At 33.8% G+C, this 6,918-nt stretch overlaps 1 long non-coding RNA gene across 2 annotated transcripts; it reads left to right on the top strand.

Moving 5' to 3' along the window:
• The first annotated feature begins 2,335 nt into the window (after positions 1-2,335).
• On the top strand, positions 2,336-3,497 carry LOC131535610 (uncharacterized). 2 transcript variants are annotated; one of them, XR_009269684.1, is made up of 4 exons: positions 2,336-2,517; positions 2,833-2,927; positions 3,052-3,096; positions 3,260-3,497. It is a non-coding gene; the product is annotated as an uncharacterized LOC131535610 (long non-coding RNA). The 2 variants fall into 2 exon arrangements; XR_009269685.1 differs by having other exon boundaries at positions 3,055-3,096.
• Positions 3,498-6,918: the final 3,421 nt, after the last annotated feature.

Genomic DNA, 6,918 nt, shown 5'->3' on the forward strand with positions numbered 1-6,918 from the left:
AAATTTACGTAAAATTACAAAAATAATCTGCAATTAAAAATGTACGTAGTTCATTATATTAAAGTTTTATGTCCATTCTTTCAATTTAATGTTCTTTTTGTAATTTTAAAGTAAATCTTATTGGTTTTATATTTAGGTGTATTTTTACATTATATAGAATATAAAATCAGCCTTAAAATCCACAAATCATGTAACCGAGCAATAAAAATGTATTGCATTAAAAATGTTTTATTTTTATAAAGAAAAAAAAAATCAGTAAGTGTACAAAGTACAGTCTAACGTTATACGAGAAATGTAACAGACAGATATGTGTAATCACAAGAATTTATTGCAGAAATGTCAAAAAGCAGTACCACAGTACAGTAGTCCAAATGACGATGCGCTGCAGTCTCGGTCCTCTCTGACGGAATATAATAGTTTAGTGCGAGGAGCAGGGCATAATTTAAGTTGTTAAACGCTGAAAATAGTCTCCCGATCAACTCCGTGACTGAGCGCGCGCTTCTCACTCATCCCGGAAACACGGCATGTCGCAATCTGTGACGAAACCGGCGAGAGCCAATGAGCGTAAAACTTCTTATAAAACTTCTTAACGGCAAATTTTGTATCTGTTACTATAGCTACAGAGGAAGGAGATACATATCATTTATGAATGGTTTGAATTTGTATCTGTTCCTCACACAAAGCATCACATGGATAGCAAAGATTTGAATAAAAATAAAATACTTTTATGATCATTTTATTTAATGCTAATGAATGACAGCATATTAATAAATGTATGTGCCCCATGTTAAAACCAAATTAATATTGCATAAGTTAAATGTTCTCCCCCCCCCCCCCCTCTATATATACATATGTGTGTGTGTAAAGATTCTAAATTTAGATATTTGTGTTGAGAATAATATATAACATAAAATATAATTTAATTTAATGCAGTTGACTGATTTATTTATTTGCTTAATTTTGAAATTATATGTTTCATTCTGTGTTGACTTGCCATTTCAAAGATTAAATCTAAACAATACTACACTTCATTAAAATATCTGTAATATGTTTATTGCAATATTATTCCATCATTGCCACACATGGCCCAGCTCTGGATGAAAGGGTACATTGCCGACAGGAGGCCAGCTTGAGGCCACATTTGGGCCAAGATCGCTTGCTATGTGGGAAGGACCACACTGTTCATGATGGAACATCACTCTTAGGGCAACCTATACATCGTCTTTACTTTTGAATAACTAAAATACAGATTGTCACTTTCTGTGGTGAGAAGTTCAACATTTTCAGTTTACTTGTCTCATATCACAAATGCTATAAAGTCCTACTGCAGTCAGTATATATGCTATTAAATAAAAGTATGTAGACAAATTTTGTAACTTGCATGCAATTATGGCAGTATTTTTAAATAAGTGTTATGGTGGACAGAGGATTAACAGGCTGTGTAACACTGAAGGGCCAAATACAGAAAATACCATACAGTAGTTGTACAACTGGTGCTTCTAAAGGAAAGATCATGGATTTGTTAAAATACAAAAGGGTGCTTATTGGTCATGTATAACCGCACAAGTAGCCAAACGTACACACACACACACAGACAGACACACACACACACACACACATGTACGTCTGGTTTGCTATCTCCATAGGCGTAATGCTTTTTCTACTGTACAGACCGTATATTCTATTGCCCTACACCAACCCTACACCTAACCCTACTCTTTACAGGAAACTTTCTGCATTTTTAGATTTTCAAAAAACTTCATTTTGTGTGATTTATTAGCTTGTTTACCCGTGGGGACCTCAATTTAGGTCCCCATGACACGAGTCCCCATGAGTCTGTGTATTTAGGTTTAAATCCCCACCTGAATAGAAAAACAGGTACACACACACACACACACACGACTACCATGATTTTGCCAAGTAAGACCTGTTCCTAAATCAGCATATTTTATTGATCCCGTCTGAAAACATAGTCCCTCTGGCCCTAAATCTAACTAAACCCTAAAATCAGAGGGAAATGACAGGTGGTGAACACTGAATAGCACAGATGCAATGTGAAATCACCATTTGATCAATTAATTAAATGTAACAGCCGACAAATAAAAATAAACAAATAAAAAGACATATTTGTAATCTTTAATTAAGTTATTTTAATTAAGTTAACTGTAATCTTTTTTTTTTTTTCCATAGTTGCAACGCTATTTGCTGTTGCTCAGTGTTGCTTTGAGCTGATTGGTTAAGCTGACTGTCACTCAGGAATCTGGCCAATGACTAGCGAGCGCGCCGTTTTCCCGCTCAAATTTGAATGTACACTTTCACAGTAGTGTCAGTGTGCCGCTGCTGCTCAGCTTCTGCAGTCTGCTGCGGTCGCTACTCTAGTAATGGCTTTTATATGTATTATCTGAGTGTTAAATTCATATTTTGAGTGAGTTTGTGTTGTGGGATGACGATTGAGAACGAATAAACGCGAATATGGACACTTCTACCAGCAGCTAACAGACAAGCAAACTGCAAAAGGTAAGTAACTTTAGTAAGTAAGTAAGTCGGTCATAATTTTAATCAAACAACAAAATACTAAAGAGAAAATGTATTTAACTGGTCTTTGTTCTATTGCATTAGTCCTATTGTTTGTAATTTGCTACTTTGATCTTATACATGTGATATATAAGATATATTGTTATTGTGAAGTAAAATTTCCTATATTGTGAAATAATATGGTCATATCGCCCACCCATACTGTCAGCTAGTTTTAAGATCAAACCCATAAGAAAAAAGTGACAGTACTTTGAAATGAGTAATCTGAGAACACTGTCATGTAAACTCGTTTGACAGAGAGGACCTGAAAGCATGATCCTTGGACATTTGGAGAAGAACACTGTATGCAAAACAGGATTTTGGATCAGCTGTGAAGATTTTGTATGGAGCTGGTGAGTACATTTTTTGCAAGCCCATGTCTCTGTCAGTAAGCAGACAGTGTTTTATTAAACAAATTAATAATGTGTGTGTGTGTGTGTGTGTGTGTGTGCGCTTCCCAGAAGTTTCATGATCCAGAAGTTTTGGAAATGAAAATCTTCTACCATATGATCTTCAGAGGAAGTGAGTATTCATGTCTAACATTAATACATATTATATAAATCTATTTTAAATTAATTTTCACAGTATTTTTATTCCATGATTTTAATTTGTTTTAATACCAGACAAAACAGGTGTCTTCTGACATAATCTTTTTTTCTTTCTCTTTTTTTTCTCTTTTCCCCAGCTAATCCAGCTGATTACTGGCGATTTGGAGGAGGACTGCTCTTTATCTGCTGTGTCTGTCACTTCTGGCCATGGACCTTTTCTTGTATGTTTTGGTTTTACTTATTACACTAATATAGCTATTAGTTTTTAACTATATGTAGAATTAAAATACATATGTTTTTCTACATATATTACCAGAGCTACTGTGGTGCCCAAAATTATTAGAACACTATTTATTTTATACCAGTTAAAAAATGGTTTTAAGTCAGTTATTTCTATCTTTTGCTGTAGTGTGTCAGTAGGAAATATCAGTTTATATTTCCAAGCATTCATTTTGCCCTTAATTGTAATTTTTTGAGATTTTTGTTTGCACAAGGAGTCTGACAACAGCCAGTGCTCCACACAGAGATCTGATCTCATCGTCTAAATCCAGAAGAACTGTGGCAGCGTCTCCAAGATGCTTCAAGAAACCTACCTGCAAAGCTAAAAGTTTTAGGCACTTGTGTAAAAATTCTGTTAAATGAGGATGTTGTCAAAAATAATGCCATAAATAAATTTTTTAATCAATTAACTTTTATAACTAAATTAAATCAACATTTAGTGTGACCATATTTGCGTTTAAAGCAGCTTTTGCTCTAGGTGCACGTGTGGTTAGTTTTTCAGGTAACTTTTCAGGTAGGTTTCTTGAAGCGTCTTGGAGACGTTGCCACAGTTCTTCTGGATTTAGTCTGTCTCAGTTTGTTCGGTTTCTTCATGCCATTCCAGACAGACTGATGATGATCAGATCAGATCTCTGTGTGCAGCACTGGCTGTCGTCAGACTCCTTGTGCAAACAAAAATTTCACTAGATTATTAAAATTAATGGCAAAATGAATGTTTGGAAATGTAAACTGATATTTCCTACTGAAACACTACAGCAAAAGATAGAAATAACTGACTTAAAACCATTTTTTAGCTGGTCAAAATACTAGTGTTCTAATCATTTTGGACACCACTGTATATGGAGCCCACAGGAGTCAGTAGAATATTGTGGATTAATATAAGACTTATGTTATGTACTCATGACCTCATCATGAGAGTAACCCTAACTGATAAGATAGAAATGCAATTTTTAGCTATTCAATTCCTCCTGGGGGCTCTGAAGAAGTGTTTATGAAGAATTCATTAATAATGTTATTTTACATTTGAATAATAAAATTGCTTGACAATCTTGTACATATATTTTAGTATTTTTGTTCAGTTTAAAGGGACTAGTTCAATTCCAGAATGAAGATTTGCTGATCATTTATTCACCCCCATGTCATCCAAGATGTTCATGTCTTTCTTTTTTCTGTCGAAAAGAAATTTAAGGTTTTTGAGGAAAACATTCCAGTTGACTCCCACTGAAGTCCACTATATGGAGAAAAATTATTTAATTTCTCAAAACTTTAATTTCTTTTGACTGAGTAAAGAAAGACATGAACATCTTGGATTACATGGGGTGAGTAAATTATCAGAAAATATTTATTCTGGAATTGAACTTCTCCTTTAAGTTGAATATATTTAATTCAACATTTTTATGAAAGTGTTCTATGTTCTTCACCAGTACAGTATTTTAAATGTAATTGTGCTGTATTTCTTTTAAATTTTAATTTCTTATGGCATCTGTACAGACTTTGTATTTTGTCTTCTAAATAAAACAGAATTTTCCATCTTGAGCATGCTTTGACACTTTATTGAAGGCTTTTGATTGTAATAATTGGTCAAATAACAGTGTTTCTCTGTAGAACATTTAGTGCTTTCATTGTAATAATCCAGGAAAAATCTGTAAAAATAAGGGTTTTACACTGTAAAAAAAACGGTCGAATGACTGGCAGCTACGGCTGCCAAACAAAAACCGTAAAATTAAAGTAAAATATCATAATTGTAACAAGCAAAAATCTGTAAAATAAGGGTTTTACACTGTAAAAAAAGTCCTGTAAAAAAACGGTCAAATGACTGGCAGCTACAGCTGCCAAACAAAAACCGTAAAATTAAAAGTAAAATATCGTAATTGAAACAAGAAAAATCTCTAAAATAACAGTTTTTTTCTGTAAAACCTTCAATGAAATTTTCTGTAAAATGATTGTTTTTGCGCTTTATTTCAATTAAGGTATTTTATTGTAATTTTAGGGTTTTTGTTTGGCAGCCGTAGCTGCCAGTCATTTGACCTTTTTTTTACGATTTTTTTTTTTACAGTGTACGTTAGTACTCAATTTAAGCTTGTAGAAATTAAAACTTTACTATCAGAGCTAGAAAAAAAAAACCCTACTCAACTTTGATGCTGGTGTTCCCATCATGCACTGGGGCATGAATAATAAAAAAAGGTTGTTTTTTTCCGCTCTTTTCAAGCTGTATGTACACAGTTTCATCATTGCTTTTCTTGTTGGGTTTAGTAACTTGCTGTTTTGTGACATCATTTTGTGAATTCATTTTCTAGTTGTTGTCTAATCAATATCTATTATTTACTTAGAAGTTTCTTAGTACAGCATACACTTTAAAAACTTAATTTAGTATTGCATTGTTTGAGTAAAATGTACTTGAAACAGAGTATTACAAAGTAAATTCAAATGAGTAGAAATTACTCGACAAACTTTACCTGGCCAAGTTAAAGTTACTTGTATGTTACTTAACTTAGTCAAGTAGATTTTACTTAAATCCATATATGACATTAACTTAAAAAATCTGTGTGCAAAAAAACTTGCAAAAGTACATTTAACATTGCTTTTATAGTGTGTGTTTGTGTGTGTAACAGCTCATAACGTCAAAACTGCACATTAACATTAATGTAATCAAAGGCTTTGAGTGAGTACGCTACAGCAGTGGTATTCAAACCCTGTGTCGCGACCCTCTGGTGGGTCGTGAGACTTAAAAAATGGGTCGCCAGGGTGATTTAAGGAAAACGTATGTAACCAAGTAGACTCAGGAAAGAAGCAACTAAATAACATAAACAACAAAACGAAAGTAACCGGCAGCCGCCTCAGGTCAGAATCAAATGTGTATTTGTGTTTGCGCTCTGTTTTTGCAGCGTTGTACATTGTAGCAAATCAGAGACATATCTGTTGATGTCTGTAGCGCAGTGGCCAATCAGAGGAGTTTTAGCGAGTCAGAATCCACTCACCGCTCAGAACGCGAGTGTTCTCGTTCAGTCCAGAGTTCTGGAAGCTCGCGACGCGAATCCTCTGATTATAATGAACAAAGTGTAGGTGATGTAAGTAAGAGATTAATTGTGCTGTGTTGACAGATTGATTATAGCGGAATTAGAGATCGCGATAAACTGAAATGAGTGACAGATTTTAAGGAAGCACATTTTGCACGCTTTCTTTGCTGTATATAGCCTATTCTCCATTCAGAATTTGAATAAAAGTTTCGTTTTTCATGCTGCTAAGAGGACCAATGTGTCATACTTGCAACAAACGTTCGGAAGTGACATCCGCATATTCTCTCGAAATTGCAATGACATTATGATAATCATAACTATAGACTGGACAAAATATGATATGTACTCAAAAAAATGATTTGGTCTAATTGCATAACAATTGCATAACAATTTTCCATCCATTTAGATTACATAGTTTTAACATAAAAAAATCAATAAACTTAATGTCAGTCATATGCATCAGTCATACGTGAATGAAATAGGTACGTTTTATGTAATAA

This window comes from Onychostoma macrolepis, unplaced genomic scaffold (genome assembly GCF_012432095.1).
Source record: "Onychostoma macrolepis isolate SWU-2019 unplaced genomic scaffold, ASM1243209v1 Scaffold45, whole genome shotgun sequence".
Lineage (NCBI taxonomy): Eukaryota > Metazoa > Chordata > Actinopteri > Cypriniformes > Cyprinidae > Onychostoma > Onychostoma macrolepis.